The sequence below is a fragment of the Hylaeus anthracinus genome, unplaced genomic scaffold (assembly GCF_026225885.1).
Source record: "Hylaeus anthracinus isolate JK02 unplaced genomic scaffold, UHH_iyHylAnth1.0_haploid 12000, whole genome shotgun sequence".
Taxonomy (NCBI): Eukaryota; Metazoa; Arthropoda; class Insecta; order Hymenoptera; family Colletidae; genus Hylaeus; species Hylaeus anthracinus.
In genome coordinates this window covers 9,127,951-9,147,486 of record NW_026534347.1, presented here as the reverse complement: position 1 = coordinate 9,147,486, position 19,536 = coordinate 9,127,951, and the positions used below count along the sequence as shown (strand labels likewise).

General features: G+C 38.0%; 1 long non-coding RNA gene across 2 annotated transcripts in view; it reads left to right on the top strand.

The window, feature by feature from the left end:
- Positions 1–19,536, top strand: part of LOC128890193 (uncharacterized) — a 55,745-nt gene that overhangs the window by 20,046 nt on the left and 16,163 nt on the right. The window lies entirely within an intron of this gene.

Here is a 19,536-nt window from a genome sequence, read left to right as displayed (position 1 = left end):
CAGTGTACCCAGTTCTCCTTAGCATTGAGAGAAAATATAAACAAACGAAGTGACTTTGCTCGTCACGCATTTGTTACAAGAAAACCGTATTCCAAGGAATAAAACAATGTTACCATATCGTCGATATCGTGAATCGCTGTACCCGGTTACCTTAAATCCTTGGTTCTCGATACAGCCGACTCCAGATTCGTTCGCCTGCATACTAGTGACCCTGGTATCGCGGAATGTAGCCTACGATCTCCATGCAGGAACCATGCTAGCGAGGACTTTAGAGCCAATGAGGCTTGATATCGCTTTCTAGGATGGCTGGTACCGACTTACATGATTCCAGCGTCGTTATCGGGTCCCTTGATCCGAGTAGGATTTTCGCTATCGCCGCCATGTGTGCGTTAACCTCGTGTGACCCATGTGTATCCGATAGTTAAACCGGCAATTCAAGTGTTTGTATTCATTTGCATTCGATGTCTCGATTTAAGGAACGGGCAAAGCCTTGTTATTTACGCGTCAATAGTCCCCCGTAATTCTCGTGGAAATTTCTTCGCTCGAACGTGGCCTCGTCCAACGTTAATAGCATTCTCGACTGTGAAATTACTTCGTAGCAAACACTTTTTGCAATTCCACGGAGGAGCTACGATCTTCCTAAAATGCACTTAATTAGCCGGAAGATCGGCTTCTTATCGCGTTCCTCGGAGACCGCCAACCCTCTTTAAGCGCCCATAAACTTACAAAGGATCACGCCTTAGTGACCCCTCGGCACCGACGTAAAAACCATTAAAGATATCGATGCTCGCAGTCGGGGCACGTACGTCCCGCGAAATTATTTACGGGATCGATCAAATATTTAACGATCAATCGTGTATTGAGCGTTTTAAGCGTTCGTTGCACGATGAACGGTGTGTGGCTTTTTGGAATATTCTAGGAAGTGAACGAGTCTTGTGGTATGTAAACCCTTTGTGTTCCTATGTCGAGCGAGGCTCGACAACGATGTACTGAAATCAGAAAATGTGGCCTGCGAAGGGTTAATTACCTGATTGCAGGGGTGATAAGGGAAATTTGACGTAATTATGGAAGGAGAGTTGCAATATGTTCGGGTACACAGGTTTAACATGTGGGGCTTCATATTCGTAATGAAATAATGTACAATGCATATTAACAGAGCATTCGTGGTTGAAAGATGTAAAGATACTTATATGTGTAAAATTTGAGTGTAGATTTTTATTTACCTACAAACCTCTTTTTATTGTTTGATACATTTTCTATACCACGATTTCGAGGTTTTTATACCAAGCTGCAAGAATGTTATTTTTATTATCCAAATTATTATTACTACACCAAGTGCCATTCACTTCTCTTTAGTTTATTTAAGAATCTAGAGAAATCATACTCAGCACTCTCCTTAATTTACAAATTGTAATTATAGTTGTGTTATTTACAAAAAAAAAAACGAACCAGCGAAGGTTGTACATAAAACAAATTTCATGAAACACGCACGTGAATCGTAGACGTTGTCGAGGTAAAAAAACATGTTGAAATTTTCAAACCATATCGCAACATTTTAACAATGGAAACCGGCGACGAGCACAGCGTAACGTAACGCAATCAGAGCACAAGTGGAGCTACAACGGGACACACCTAACCGCATACGTATACCAGTGTACACTTGATCTCAATTCTTGCTTCCTCTTGCAGTTTAGCAGACGGCATTGTTCGTATGCGACAATGGATGAAATTGAAGTCGAATCGGTGTGCGTTTGTAATTTCAGCGTTGAAAGGATTCCACGGTAAATCGCATTCCCTCTTCGCAGTCTAAAAACCGATTAACTGGAATCTCCAGAAAAATCAATTTCGAGGGAAAATTAATTGTTTTGGTAACTAATTGCTTTGCTCATAGGTTCCCATAAAATACTATGCTTGGAATTAGCTTGGGTTTTCGTGTACAAATGTTTGCTTATTGTAGTTTGAAAATAATTCAGACTTCGATGAAACTAATTTCTAGGTAAAATGACAGGAATGGTTCTCAATAAGAAGCATGAGATTTGTTCAAATATGACAGTCTCGATTTTATTATGATTCGATCTCTTGATTTTATCATAGAATGATAAAATTGTCACCCTCTTTATTACACATAGAAGTATTTCGCCTAATATTTCGCTAATGTAATATCTGTTAATAATCTTTACTAATTTTTTCCAAATTATTCATTTTAGATGTACAGTTTACTCTCTGGAATATGAAAGTAAATTTATGCGTGCCAGGTAATGAACCAAGTAATAGGTAATCCAACAGTGTTTATTTCCTTTATCGGGGTGGCCATTAAACCGAATTCGCTGTGAAATTATAGAGGACATTATAACGCCAGAAATTGCGGCAAAAATGATCCTCTGTACTCTACCAACGATAGAATTTAAAGCCCTCGCGCTAGTATTCAAGATTACGATGATCCTAAGCTTATATTATAGGAGCTTATCGAGCTCTTTCAAGTTAAAACGAGCAGCTAAAGTCTGCTCGCCTCATCGAATGCAGAGAATGTTCCAAATATTTACGGGTTATAAACATTGATATAGGATCATGACTTAATCGTCTACTCGTTCTTGGAATGAGTTTCCAGTTCTGTTAAACAACTTTGATAACAGGAATTTCTATTGGAGTATGTACATTAAATAAATGATTATAAACGTGTATTTTCCAAATGTTTGACATCAAGCAAATTGATATTAACGAGGTAACTAATTTTCTACAATAATTACTTCAAAATAAATTAAACTGTAGATTATAATTTGTATGATTACGAGGTGTTCATTGTGCAAAGAAAGTGTGCAAATGGTGCCAGAATAATTATGTTCACGCGAAGTAGAGCCAAAGGCTGCTTTTATGCCTAACCTTAAATGAAAGGTTTCAAAGTGGATCGAGGCGTCCAACCAAGTTTCTGACAGTCATACAAGGCACTCATTTTTCGACTCCCGTTATAACTCGTTTCAGAAAGTATTGTGCCTGGTTTCGAAATAAATGAGTTGAATCAACAGTTAGGTTCACGCTATTCTAGATTGCTGTTAGTCATCTAGAATTATAATGTTTTATTTAAGGCTTTGAACCGTTTCTGAAATAGATCTTTTGAAGAAATGATAGTCATGACTTTATTATACTAATTAGCTTTACTATTTTTGAGTTCTTGTCAAACTTAACAAGATTGGAATATAATCAAAATTTGTTAATTTACAAGTTTACATTCGAATATACATAAAAAGTTAGAGTGTTAATGTTAACCTGTAATTTGCTTGTTCAAAACTGAGAATTTCCCTTTATTCTGTTTCCCATCTAAATTGTTAAGAAGCATATACTTGTCAATACAACATAAAGTAAAATGAACTATATTTAAAAATATTAAAGCTACACGAATTCTTCCAAGGGTTTTCAGAAAATTCCATCATAAATATTGTTCCAAACTTGCAAGAAAAATATCCACTAACATACTACTATACACTCCCCATTTTCTTTCTTCGATACGATTGTAGCAAGCTCCAAAAGTTTGGTCACTTATTTCTGGGTTATTTTGTACGCAGCATCGATCAACGAATTCCTGCTCGAAGATACGCGTCTGCTGACCTGGAAAAGGAATCCAGTGAAACGACCTCACGGGGCAAGTACTTTCTAGATTCAGGCGAACTTAGAAAGTGTTTTCACTGCTCGGCCATGAACTTCTCAGATGCGCATGAATCCTCTGCATACATTCTCGCGATTACGAGTCGTGTTTCTAAAATAAAACTGCTTCTACTTCGCGGAAGCCGTAACACGGTGTACGAACGAATGACACTCTCGTATCACTGCGACTACAAAAAGGTGAAAGGTTGTAGACGCTGGGATACGATGCTTCCCTGCTGCTTTCGAGATGTCTGAAGGAACCGGGAGTAGATTTTACCTTGCGTGAAAATCGTGTCTTCCCGCTTTTCTATTTTTATCGTTTGCGCGAGAAAGTGGAAGTCGAAAAGGGAAACTGAAGTTGAAGTTTCATCGAGTACTGTGACGAAGTTGGAAGATGAACTGGCGAGGATTATCAATCAATTAACAATATCTGAATTTTATAAAATTAGATATTTTATTATATTTGTACAGATTACAGTACATTGTATAGATACAGATTGTTACAGATGGATACGTTTTTTAGTAACATTTAAAATGCATTGAATATGTACATCTTCGAATTAATTGAATATTTACAATGCATACAGTAACATTCAGTCTTTGATTAAATATTAATAAGAATCACGATTCAGAATAAGTATTCATCGAACACAGTAATCGTGAGACATTTTTATATATCGTTATATCTGTTAGCTGGAATAACTAAAAATTAATTTCTGATAATAGTTACATTAATTATTAACAATGTTTGTTCAAGCAATGTCTGAGAATACGACTTTTCTGCAATACACTGTGCGCTGCAATGACAAGAATTTGAACCCCAACTGCGATATTATATTATATGCGTGCCTTTCCTTCCTCGCCATTGGAAGAAGCGAGGCATCAAACTGGTTTTAAGTTCAAACTTCCCAGAACTTTCCACCTACGTAATGGCTCGCGAGTTTCTATTGCTCGCAATTTATTGCTAATCGAACCTTCTTCCAAATAAGAGTTTCTAAGTGCAAGCGTGAAAGTGAGACGGAGAGAGAGCAGTATAATTTATAGATCGCATATTAGATTCCTGCATGTTCCCAGAGTACAGGGTCGTTAGCACGACGACGTTCACTTACGCTACAGCTGGAAATTGAATTTTCCGCTTACGTTGGCAACGATGTCGCAGATGTTTTCGGTGCTACAGATGCTACGCTATATTTTCATATCGGTACTTTTTGGAGAATTATCCTGCGCGATGCGTTTAAAAAGAAAGAAATTTAAATGAAACGATTTCAATTATTCGTGAAATTTGATATTCTTGGCAGACTAAAACATTATATAATTAAAAGATTTTAATTGTTCTCATACATAATTAATGAATAATCCTTTCCTAAAACTATTCATAATTTCCAAGCGATGGAACTTGTAATTATTTGTGTAGTTCCCATGCAATTTACTCTAAACCGCGAGCTGTTAAAATATAATGCCAGCGAATTATCGTGCTGTTAAGCGACCAGGTCGTATTTTGTAGCATTCTCGTACAAATGGAAACCAACTTGAAACGAAAATTAAGCTCACTGTTGCCGGCGAACAAATGGAAACTGCCGGAAACGGCGATACAAACTAGGGAACGAAATGCTCTAACCAGTTTTATACAATACATATGTGCAACTCTTGAAATAACTGTGGAGTTTGTTTATATAACGGAAGGAATCTATTTTGCATCTGAATCGACTGGCATCGATCAGTTATCCATAAGATATTATCAAACCGTGGATTTTATGCATTCATAACATATACGAATATGTGAAGCATATGCTTAGAATGCATATTGCTGTACCAATAGTATTGTTGGCAAATAATATGTCGATACAAGTATGATCAATCAATTGACTGTATTATTGTGTAGGAAAATTAAAAGATTAAGAAACTTTTAGAACAAGCAACTTCTTTCTTAGTAAGTAAAGGTATTCGGTTGTCCCAAAAGTTTCTTTCGCTTTATTAATAAGTAATACATTCACAATAGTTTATGTTTTATGTTACATTATTGAATTGTGCACGATTCATTTTGCTCCATTACTGTAACAACATGAATATCTATGAAATTATATTGTCTATTTATATAAACACGATCACATAAAATAATCGAGTGCAACTCGCGAAAGACACTTTCAGGACAACCTAATATATTCGATCGAGCAGATTTTTAAATTTTTATATTGATGTTACAGGTGCTGATCTCAATAACGAAAACGAGATAGCTTCGTATAAACAACATCGTTAACGTTAGCATTAAAATAATTTTTATTCTAGTAAAGTGACGCACATAACACTTTCCAGCTTCGCAGATAATGCGAAAACTCGTTCCAAGCCAACAGCTCCCAGCAGTGACGACGATAACCATGCGAACCTTACAGAGGAAGTTACCACAGCTTAGGCAGGAATTACTATACGCACTCCTTCTTTCGTTTAGTCCCTCCCAACCATTGCCATCCACTCTGAAATTGTTCCAAACCCACTGCAGTCTACCAAACCTGGAAATTTACCAGTTTTAATGACGTAATCCTAACCCCCCCAGGGGGAACACGAATTACTCGCAATTTCAATTCGTCATTTTCGAGTTTGTTTAGCATATTCACAAAACGTTGCTGCAATAATTATACGAAGCTCCGCGAAACTTTCCGGTCGCGCGGTAGTTCGACGTCGCGCAAAATATGTCGGTGCCGCGTTTTGGTGTCGGATTTTAATGCGCGGCTACCCAGCCCGTGGCGGGATGCATTTCCGTTTTTAATTGGACCCGCTAATTGCGAGAGCTTAATGCACGATTCCGGGATATCCGAAAGCGTGAAGATTTACGCAGTTAATTGGTGGCCGTGTCGCTGAATCCTCGTGACGGTAGCGATGGGACTGAGAAGTGTTCAGATAGAGCCGATACACATTGGCTTCCCTATTGTCGATTTAATGAAATGTCTACAAACAGTATCAGACTTATCGAGATATGTAACTGTCGCATCGATGAGTGTCAATTAAATCAAGTCTGACAAATCAAGTTTGCAATTCATTTCTAAAATAAACAAATTAAGGTGTTGTGATAAACGCTAGTTTGCCTTGACACTCATCAGTTGTGTCATCATTATTAGGTAACACAAATATCAAAGACTCAAGGCATCCTGCTAGAACACTTGTACTTTCCAATTATGACAATTACTATTTCTGAGACCATTGTATTAGGTTGTCCCAAAAGTTTCTCTCGTAATTTTCACTGAATTATTTTGTGCGGTAGTGTTTATATAAATAGACAATCTAATTTCTTAGATGTTGATGTCGTAACAGTAATGGAGCAAAATGAATCGTACACAATTTAATAATGTAACATTAGACATAAAATATTACTTATTAATAAAACGAAAGAAACTTTTGAGACAACCTAATATTTAGCTAATTTCAATGAATCACTAAGGACATCCTTGACTTTCAAATGACATTAAAAAGAAATGATAAATCTACAAAAACAAATTGTCTGCAATGTTTCATCAATACATAAATGTCCTATTGATGAATCTAACTTTGTGTGGATACACCTATCTACCGGATATACGTTTCTTTTTTAATCGTTCTAGACTTTCTACATTTATTTTGTAGGTTCTACAGTTTGTACATTATACAATTTATCTTATATCTGAGGGTTAATACAAAGTACTTGTCCTTAGTTCAACATTGCGTTTCAAATATGTACAGCAATTTTTTCTTAACGCATAGATTACACTCTTTTATGAATAGACGCAAGTGAGAACACGCTTTACGGTTGGGTTTATCAAATCAGAGTCTAGTATTCATTGGAAGTTAGAAACCGTGTTCTAGACTTGATTACACTATTGCACACTTGGTGCTAGTCAAAAAATTAACTTGGATTAACCTAAGATTACTCTTCTAATATTTTTCATCGACCACGTGCATGCACTTCCTATTAACATCAATAACTACTTAGTTCAGCTCCTACTTGACAATTGATGTATATCTGACGAGTACATCACTGGATTTGTCCTATTGCTACGTCACGGTAACATAGAAATCACAGAAGCACACGCAACTCGCTCATCGGCGGTAACGAGCCCAACTCGGCTCGAATTGTTGTGAAAACGAATATTCGGCTTGCGATGCCAGTGAAACGCACAAAACGCCGCCGATGTACCTCGAATAATCATAGTTCGCTGTTGCGCCCGCTAATGGAAGCCCTTTGTGAAAGAAGCCCGAGAGAGAGAGAGAGAGAGAGAGAGAGAGAGAGAGAGAGAGAGAGAGGGAGAGAGAGAACCCTGTTATTATTGAATTACTACGATACAACGCCTATAGTCTTCGTCGTAATAAGATGACACGCGTTACACCGATGCTGAATACCGGGTGCGTCATGAACAAATTACTAGGGTAAATGAACCCTGGGACATCTCGTTTCGAGCATCTCATGGCACTATCTATACACGAAACGTGGCAAATTTCAAACGTATGTTCCCTTTCACGAGTTCTGAATGATCCAAGTAAATTTTATCAAGTAAATTTATTTATTTTATTAATTATCTTGAACATGAGTTTGCTATACTTGCTATAAATCGGCAAAGTTTCATTAAAATCTGTAGGAAAGGAGCTCTTCGTGAATGTTCCTCGTGAGAGACCATGAAGTCCCAGAAGTTTAGATTTTGATATTGCTGGCGTTGTCTAATAGGTGTGGTTGAGCTTACGAAAGCCTATATTATTATAATGAAACGTGTACCACGCAGAATGCTGCACCGGAAACAGTCCAGCCGGTTCTGAAAATTTACCACCTACAATTTCAGGAATCCGACTCGGCCTTAAGTGGAAATGTCTGTAATAAACAACGGGTAACGACCTGCGAAAGTTTCCTTAACCAATCGCATTTCAACTTCTATGCACTGACAGTTACGTTCTCATTTTCGTTAAAGAGCGTACAGACGCCAACGGGATACACCGCATCTATACGAGGTAGATAAAGCATAGCGGTAATAATTCATGCTCCGGTGTTGATAGAAACAGGAGTTTCGTTTTCACATGTTCCGAAGTAACCCCAGAGTGCGAACCGCTGTATAATATTTTCATTGCATAAAGTGCGTGTGGTTATAAATGGCGACGTTATGAATGAACATACTTAAGTGATAAAAGCATTCGTTTTTCATTTTTATATAAAACTACTTTTGTTATTAAGTTACTCGTATTTCTTTAGTTATCATTCACATCAGGTGTTGGCAATTTTGTTTTGTATACTTGGCGAAAAAGTATGCTATTAATTAATTGTATTTACTAAATTCGAAAACGAAATGAAATATGTATTTTAGATGTATTTTTAAGATACTATATATAAAGGTAATGCTTATATATGTGAATAATTTTGCACTCTCCTTTGTTAGATTAAGAGCTTCAGCTTCTAGATAGCATCACTAGATGGATTCCCTTAATTTCTGTCCTCACAGGTTAATTAAGCTTGCGAATACTATATATAGGAAGCAGTTTCGAACGCACATAGTTGCGTCTAAGGTAATACAGGCTGTTGGACTAACCTCATTCCAGAGTCCATTAATATCCTAGGATTAAATGCCTTCCTTAGACCATAATTAAAAGTATTCTTTCCCATTAACAACACTTCTTTGCTTTAAAATGAGAAATGTATCAACATGGTCGCTATAGATTCTTCAATTATGCAAAATACAATGTAAATAAAATTATTTCACGCCTCTTAATAAATGATATTGTAAGTTCAAAATTCAAACAATATTCGCGTTTGGTCTTCTATACTAGAGCTGCCATTTTGAATTTCTAAATTATGAGTTCAGATTCGGAATCAGCTACCCCAAAATCCCCTGGATACCGAGTTTCATTTAACTGAAATACATTTTGCATTTCCGTCCACCATATTGGATTCGCCATCTTGAATTTCTAAATTATAAGTTCAGATTTGGAATCAGCGACCCCAAGAACCTTTTTATACCAAGTTTCATACAAATCGAATCACTTTGTGCATTTTCGTCCGCCATATTGGATTCGCCATCTTGAATTTCTAAATAATGAGTTCAGATTTCAAATCAGCGACCCCAAAAATCCCTGTGTACCAAATTTCATCAAAATCGTTTGGAAGGAAAAACAGGTAGAAATGTTTCTTTTTTAAAGAACATAGAGGGGTTTTCCAACCAGGAAATACTACAATGTTTACTAGTATTTCTCGGAATTGGAACAGCCTTGCAAGGACGCTGCATGTATATAGGTCACTACGTCTGTCCTTCTCTTATAATTGTCTATAAAATAGGAAACTTTGAGGTGTCATAGGTCAGCGTGGAATTGTCCGATTCGATTCTACCAAAATTCAAGTTAAAGGGCGGAGTTTCTACTATTTAGTAGATAGTTACTATCATTGTTAGATACTCTTAAACAATTGTTTTTTTTTTTTTTAAATATTATAATTACTCAATATTACCTTCATTGTTCCATGTAACGCATCATGGAATCGTTCGATTCGATTCGAAGAAAATTCAAATTGCAGAGTGGAATTTCTGTTACTTAATAAATAGTTATTACCATTCTTAAATTCTCCAAAACAATTGCATTATTTTTTGTCATATTAAATATATGGATTTTTAAAGACTATTGCTGTACCTCACAAATAGTATTATAAGGTAACACAAAATGATCTGTAATAGTAAAACGAGGTCTTCTTAATGTTACGCTAATATTAATTACAAGTTCAATACCTTTCACTCTATAGGACCTATACATTTCGACAGATAACTCGTGTACAGTTCTAAAAGAATATAACAAACAAATTGTAAAATGTAACAGTACACACGAGACGCAAAGGAACTAAATCAAAGGATCATCGTCCAAAGGAATATATCAATCCACTCTCTACAGCTTCCAGAGTCCTCCATCGAAGATGCCTCGACTCGATACACGTTTTCTGTTATATCAAACACATAAATATTCAAAAGTAGCCATCGAATTCGCAAGAAACGTAGGCCCTCATTGCCACGTTACCAACGGCCTCAATCCATTTCACATCGACTGCTAACTGGTCTTGATATCGAGGGAAATACCTGGACCGTTAATTAAACCATCGGTCGATCGGTGTATGGAAACGCAATTTCCATGGCCACTCGAAACACAGGCATGCATCTTACAGGTGCACACAATGGACGGTCGCGACCATTGATTCTTGACGAACCGGAGGTCGACCTGCGGCGTGTGTTATTGCTTTCCCTCCCTCCTAGCGTACAAACCGCGCGACCTGTTTCGTCCTTTCGTTTCTAAACGATCGTAAAGTTCCCAAGCAAGGTACAAATGAATTTTCCGTTTAATCGACGGTCGCTGAATTACCGCGTGTCCACGAGATCGGCGGGAAAATGAACGTTCATTATTTACGATAAATATTCGCGGGGCGTAGCGCACGATAACGAGTAATCGAAATGTATTCGGACGCGACGTGGACGCGACACCCGCTCTATTCCATTCTGATTTCGCGATATCGAGGAATATATCCAACCTAGTAATTAAACCATTGGCCGATCGCCCCCGCGGAAGCGCAATTTCCATGCCCGCCGACGCTCGGAACGCGTCCACCTATACGTGCATGCACAGGGTGGCCACCAGTCCAACGATCGAACCGTGATGGGGGTGGTCTGCGAATAAAACTTAGGCGAAAATCGGTAATTTTAATGGAAAGTATTTGGAACGCGATCTGTGCTACCTTAATTGTTAGAATTGTATTTTTATAAACTTTATTTTCTAAAGGATTACAACATATATAAAAATGTTAGAGGAAAGATGTCCGAAATTCATAACGACTCGTATCACTTGACTTATTTCTAAGCGACTTATGTCGCTTTCTATCCCTGTTAGGACCTCTCCCCTCTTTCTGCTTTAAGGAAAAACAGACCCTTTTCCTCAAGACCCGAAAGTGGCAATCGTTGCATTCCAACATTAACTCATGGAGTAGATGCAGAAGAGCTTTGACTACCAGGTGTCTATTTCTAGGCTTTATAATTCCAATAGTTTACTTCCTGGGATTTGTTGAATGTATTGTTGATTGTTTATTTACAATGTTCAATTCGAAGAAAGAGACAAGGGTTCTAATATATTTTCCAACAGTAGTTAAAGGGCAGTTGATTCCACCAGTCACATAACAATTGTAACATTACTGACGATTATTTTTTGGCTAGTCTTTCTACAATATTTATTGATATGTATATTACATAGGGAATTTTAGAAATCAATATATCCCAACACTCATACATGACAGTACTATTCACTAAAAAAATTAATTCTGGAAGTTAAGCGAATGAAAAGATGAATTTGATTGAAATAATTAAATTTTGATGAAACTACAAAAATGAATACCACAATGAATGTTTGATTATGCAGTTTCCAATAGCCTGTAAACAAAATTTATTCACATTAGTAATATTCCAGAGCATTACTCTGACAGCTAACGTGTTAAAGTGTTAAAATAGGTAACAAGTTCACAAGTTGTTCACAAGTGTCACTATAAGTAGAATCAGCTAGCAATAGACAGACACGTCGGTCGATGCGCATTCCCAGACAAATATTTAAAAGTTTCAATCTACGTGACTAGTCTATTTTACTTTACTAGAACTAGTTAAATGATTCAACCCTCTACTTCTACAATAGTTGACTTCGATGTTTCTATTATCAAAAACTTTATATTCCAAGTTTCAATCTATTTTCATACAACAAGTCACACCTTTCTCGTACTTCTATATAGAAAACTAACTAAATAATTCAACCCTTCCTACAATAATTTACTAGTATCAGAAGCCTTCCTCGACTAAAGAAAGAATTTGAAACCCCTGGTCCAAAGAAAACAGAAATCGGCGAAAAAATGATCACCTATCCAAGGACACGAAACCGGATATAGCACAATTATCGCTATAGTTCCGGTGGTCGAGTCAGTCTGGGAGCCAAAGGAGGATCATAACGATACACGAGCAAACTATTAGCGGATCCTCGGTCAAAGGGCGGTTCTACCTACCGATGGAGGGGCACAGCGTGTCGGTCGAACCGTGGAACACGCTGGATATTGTGGCAACGGTAACAACGTCGATATCAGCAACGACAGTTACATCACGACCGAGGTGCAGACAACAACATCGAGCGGAATGCTTTACCCAACAGCCATGTATTCGCGTCCAGGGTTGAATTGCGTGCAGCTAACCCAGGGACTTTACAATCCCATCTTACCGGGCAATCCCAGCGGTCACGATCAATTTTCCCGCACAGGGTGAAACGACTTCTTCCAATTGCTTCGGGAACAGGAATCGCGGGAGTGGCCTCGACTCTATCGGAAAACAGTTTTTGGACTCGTTGTTACGAGTGACGGGGCTCAAGAACGCCCGACAAGGAGCGGCGAAACCGTATTCTAGAACCGAATTTTAAAACAACTTCTCCTTTTCGGGCATCCGAATTAACGGCGGGAAGGCACTCGAACGTTGAGCGCTGGGTTTGGTCTCCATTATGCTCCGTTTGGTAGTCTGAACATTATTTTGAGTAGGGCAAACTGAATTTCGGTAAGGTTCGTCAGGGGGGGGGGGGGGAAATAATTCGTGAAACAATTGTACATATATAATTTATATATTGTATTGGTTTGTTCGGAAAGTTCATGCCTATTTTTAAGAATAATTCAAAGGCATATTTGAATTTTGATGTATATTTATTGAATTATATATGTACCATTTTATTCTACGACCTTTCCACCTGTTAAGGAATGTACATATTTTATCTGTTTTCAGCCATTCCGATATATTCAGACCTGTATCGCCTACTAAAAATCGGCATGGACTTTCCAGACAGCCCAATACATAAGACTACTCTATACTTTTTTTCAATTGAACGCAAAAATATTTCACGTGGTAATAAATTGAATAAGGCACGAAACTATCGTATATAATTCATATATTACGTACAAGAACTGTGTTCCAAAAATTTGAAAAGGGTCATTCGATCTGTTGTGGTAGATTTAGTGTTTAATAACCGAAGGAATACATTCTAATTCCACTTAAATCTCAAAAATAATACTTCAAAATCAGAAGAAAAATCCAACCTGAAGTTCCATCTATAACAACTGAAACACGTTAATTTCCATAGCGCCAAGCCAGTTCTCAATCCTCGCATGAACTACCCTTCCGCCATTTTCGTTCGAAATTGTCGGTTGCCTCGTCCAAGACAGCCCTCAAGCTCCGAGACGCGTTCAAAGCTGCAGAGAGACGCGGACAGCTTTCGGTCGCGTGGAATTCATGAAATATAACTGATTTTCCGGGCGACACAGAAAAGAGAGGGGAAGCTTACAGAAATGGACATTCCAGGGGAGATTCCCTCGGAAGCTCGATTTCCGTCCGCCCCTTTGCGCCTTCTTCTTGGCTGGAGCGAGTTCGAGACGCGTTAAAAGTTTCAGCCCGCCTCGGGATGCCGCCGCATCGAAGCGTTCAACTTTTGTTAAAGGCTGTTTCGTCTCCCTCCGGTCGCCGATGGCCCACCCACTCACCCACCCCCTCGCCGCTCTCCGGTTTCATTCTGTCCTCGGCTGATCTCTCAGAAATCGCACATCGGGGACGAATTTCCACGGGGAATTTGTTAATATTGCAGCCTCGACTCGCTCGCGAGGCTCGTGACACAAAAAGTCACTCGCCCGCCTCTACTAAACGGAAGTTCATAAACGACAATGGGGGCAGAAGGGGTGGGGGGTGGGAGGGTGGGGGTGGGGGGCCGAGGAGCCGGCGATGTCGGTGTAAAAATTAAAAACTTGCTCGAAGAGAGGGGATGGGGACGGCTGAAGAAACATTTTTCCGCGTATTTCTCTCTTTCGTCGCCTTCTTGCGAGCGATAAAAGCCGAGAACTTTATACCTGGCCATATAAAGTTCCTCCTATCTACGCACTATCTGCAACTTTAAATTGAATTAACCTAATAAGACGCCCGACTGAGAGGGTCTCCTATTGTAGACTTTCGAGTCGATCTCTTTCTTCTTTGCATTTTTGTCTACCTTTAAGCGTAATTTCTTCTTGGCGAAATAAGCTGTTTAAATTCAATTTGTTTTTCGAAATTTTTTCCCCAGTGCTTGAAATTCAATTCAGTTTGCACAGAACCGTTTAGAATAGCTTAAATTTTAATTTAAAGAAGAAAGTGATTCTTTTTCATCTTATGATGTTCCAAGCCTCGTAACGTACTTTCGTGATGGTCTTTGGGTTCATACATTTTTTAGACAAACTAATGTATACTACTTCGTTATAAAGAAAATATATATTTGCTTGAAGTATGCACGAATAAGTGTGCAAAGTTTGGAAAATCTGTTATGGGCGTTGCTAGAGAAAAAAAAATTCACGAACGGGGGCTCTTTTTATCGTTCTAAACTGCATAGAAACCCTCTTAACCATAGACTGTCCGACGACAAACAGTGTATCGTCGCTAAAATGTACACCGACGCTTCTATTTGCGGATTGAATAGGCTTTTGCGATACTGCAGACCCGTATGTTTGTCGCTCCGGCACCGAATGGAACCTTTTAAGCATGACAAATCGCGCAAACAGGTTTTAAAAATGCGTGGACTCGTTTCCTGCTCCAGGAGAATGTGGGGAACTTGATGATTCGCTGTAAAAATTCTGTCGAATTACAGTGCTGAGAACCTACGAGGTCTCAGTGACTTTCTCCAATGTTTTCGAAAACTGTGTATTTTTTTTAGAAAAATTCATTTTACATCGCTTCTGTTTTACTTACTAAAAGGCATACTTATATCCTCTTGAAAAAAAAGAAAATATAAATAAATGTACAGAGTTCCAAGAGGCTACTACCAATAATGAATAAATAGAAAAACTCAAAAAGAGATGTCTTGTTTATGCTAACAATTTTTTTCCACTAAAGGCATATTGCATATATTTTTCTGAGAAAAGTATTAACATATATATATACAGAGTTTCAAGAGTCTGCTACCAGTCTGCTTCTAAATGGCGAACTCCGAAACAGATCTTCACGCCTTTCAACACAGCGTTCCAGAGTGAAACACCTTAAGGATAAATATTTCCCAAGTCGCCCGCAATTGCCTCCTTATTTATCGGACCACCCTCGGAACTGTTATTCTACCGGCCGACTCGGAACGTGCTCTGCGAGAAGCATCTGTGTTTAACTTCGCCACGGTTTTCTGAGAAAATGAAGTAGGTAAAGCACGCGTAGCGTGGCGTTAATACCCGGGCCCCTGTAGCGTTACTTATAATTTCCCTTCGACAGTCTTCCTGGTTAATACGGTAGGAACTGCGTAACCAAATGAGAAATTAGACGGCCAGCGAAAATCCCGACGCGGTCGTTTCGGCTTGCGAATTGAGCTTTCTCTCCGCGCGTATTCTACGTTTACGATACTGTTATGTTTCCGCGCGATTAAAGCCAACCGGCAGACGGAAAACGGAAGCGTTTCACTTAGCTTGGCAACCTTAAGCCTCGACCACTCGTTACGTTGCAAGCCGCCCCCGCGAGAAGGTGAAAATCCGATGGCGGATGAAATGTACCGTTCTTTAACGCGTAACGAGTCTTTTCTCTTTTTCAGCTTACTTCTTTCTTTTTTTCTACGCGAAAGAAACGCGTAAATCGCGGTCACGAATTAACCCTTTGAATGAGCGACTATTGTACTCGCACGATCACGGTAAACGAGCTTCTGGGATATTGCCCCGTGTAACTTTTTTACGAGGATTATTCCACGAGGGAAATAGGGGTCAAGCGAATACGTTTTATCGCCACGGTGAAAAGGTTTTTTATCCGTAGGCCAGTCTCGAGCATCGAGTTGCTGGAAATGAAATTTTTCCGTGGCACGTAGTGTTCAATTTTATTTATTTATTTATCTGGTTCATTTTGTTTAACGATCATGTTCGCGATTATGGAAGAATGGGGGAGAGAACGTGAAGGAGGTATTGTACTTTTAAGGGAGGAAGGTGGAAGGACGAGGGTCGGACATCTTGTAAGCATTTCAGTATTGTATTTTGAGATTGTTGTGCAACGTAAGCCAACTTAATACAAGAGAGAGAGGGAAATGTAGTGTTATGGGAGATGATGGAGATCAATGATGAAGAAACATGGTAACTGATACCTTTTCATAAAAGGAAATAGTGTCGGGACAGATATGCTACCTATGTCCAGGTTTTCCTTTCTGTGAAAGTATCTCTGATATCATAAACAAAATTATTATGTTACCTCAACACTGTATTTTGTTCTCTTTTATTCCTCGTTTATGTTTTCGTAGATAAATACGATCTTGTGATAAGCCTTTAGACTAAATGTAGAAGCATTGTCATTAATATTCTACACTGTAAGACATGTGAAATATATCCAAATCAGTGTAACATGTAGTTTATTGTTGATATTTTATAAAGTTTTGCATTTAGGCAGCTCAAACATTTTCCTATACGTTCACTTGCAATATGCCTAATTATCAGGTTTAAATTTATAAGGGAAATTTAATTATTTATGATCAGAAATTCAACAAATATATATGCAATTTATCATGAAGCTCCAACTTTTAGTTTAAACAAAAATCGTTCTTCCATAAATTAATATTGAATTTAAAATAATATTTTCAGATGTTACATCAATCAATCATTGATAAGTTATCATAATAAACTACGTAATTCCTGGTAAAAATCTAAGAACATTTTTTGAATTCCTGGATACAAACGTGCAATCATGACAATTCATTTAAATGAAATATTCAGGGATTTAGTGGAGAGTATTGTAACACATACCATATTCCAGCTTTAGTCACGTATTTTCCAGAGACCACAAATCTTCATGCTGACGGATTTTCTTCGTTACGTGTCTCCGCAATACAACTCGAGATGTAAAGCATGGCGGCTGATGCATATTTCTATTCACGGTTCAGACAGCCCTCTGAATTTTCGATTTTGGACAATCAATTTTGCATTCAAGCCCTTTTATCCAGTCGGAAATATGGCTAGATACACAATTTCTTCGATACTTTACAAGTACTACATAGCTCAAAAGATGAAAATGAACGTGCTACCCTTATAACAGCGTTTCACCGTCGCAAATACTACCTCCCGACTTGTATAAGGTGTTTCCTATGCGGTCTAAATATTAAAGGTCTGATGATTATATTCGAATTTATTAAGCAATGCGCAATAAGAATTTAATTTAATTAGAATTTAATTTAAATTAAATAATTATTATTATTATAATTTTACTTCATTAAAATAATGTGAGCACTCAGACGCTACACAAACTAGTTTTAAGTTAACCTATATAAAAAAGGCGCATTAAGATATGTTATGTAACGTATGCTATATAAACCTTATTTGATTTAAAAGCAACAAATAAATAAAAAAAAAAAATAGCTCAAAAGATAACTAATATTTTTACATTTTTGCACGTCTAGAAAACCTTTTATATCGATCAAAATTTCACTTAGTAAACAAATCGGGAACACTGGCATCATTTTTCGCAAAAATTAGTATTCTTATAAAAAAAATTCTACCGTGGAACATAATTTATCGAATGGATGGCGATAATGAATCGTGACGTAACGTTTCAATGTTTGATAGCTGTCGAATAACGATATCCCTGTAATTGGCGTTGCCTTTAACACCGATCTCAAGCAACGTGTTCCCTCTCAGGTGCAATCTGCAATTTGCCAGCGGATTATCGAGGTTCGCGGCACTTCAAAACGGCAATTAAGCTTTCCCTTCTCGAAATTTCCGACGTAATGTAACCCCCTGTTGCGAATTAATGACACGACGGTCAGCGAAACGGTGAGCGGGAAATATTACTTTTACAAATCCAAGTCAACCGGAATAATTAAACCGGTGCGTAACAGTGTTTCGATTAGGCGGTTCGCGTACTAATATTTAGCAGAGCGGCTGTGATAAATTCAACGATCAATCGGTGAAGTGATCCCGGTCGCGATTGAATCGCAACTTTAATTGAATCCCGATAGATGCAACTGGATAAATTAAACGTTGATTAATGCGTGTGTCGTGACTAATGTGTTGGCATAGCTAAATTCGTGTTACCTAATGTTCGGTTATGAGAACAGATTCGTTTGAATTACGCTATTGACAATTTTGGAACGCGGTGTAGCCGCTAAATTGTGGCACGGAAATCATACGAGATAACGAAATGTTGCGTGGTATCGGTGACGTGAAATGTGTACGATCAATTTTGTTTATAATAGCAAGTGGAGTGCAAATAAATAAATGTAAAATAAGTATACTGTAATACAAAACACAATTCGCATAATTACTGTATTATGGATGAAAATCACTAATTCACACCAATTCAAAAATATTGGACGAACCAGGTCAACGCCGTATTTTCCATTCCTTGGATACACGATTGATGCGATACAAGGTAACCTTTACGGAAATTCTTTTCTCCCGTTCATTGATCGCGGAGCAATTTACGGGAGCAAGGAATCACAAGTCACAAGCTAAATCTCCTCCCCTGTCTTATCTAACGTTTCCCTATCTGGAATAAGATTGATATTTAATTCATCGATTTTCGGAGCGGGATTTGCAACAGCCCAGAGCCAATCTACTCCCGAAGCAAGAGAAATGTCCGACCCGAATCACTGTTCTTCCTTTTTCCTAGTAAACTACTGATCTTAGATGAACCGACTGTTACACGTTTCACTGTCGACTTCGAATTCTTTCCACGGCCATTCCCTATCGATTCAAAAGTGTTCAATTTTAAGAAACATTATCTCATTTGTTTAATGGACATCAGTCTGTTTTGTCACGACTATAAATATATTGCAAGAAGAAGTAAACTGTACATAGGAGCACATCTATCAATATATTAATACATTCCATTGCATATCATTTACAAATAATGTACTACTCTTTATAAATACCCACAAAAT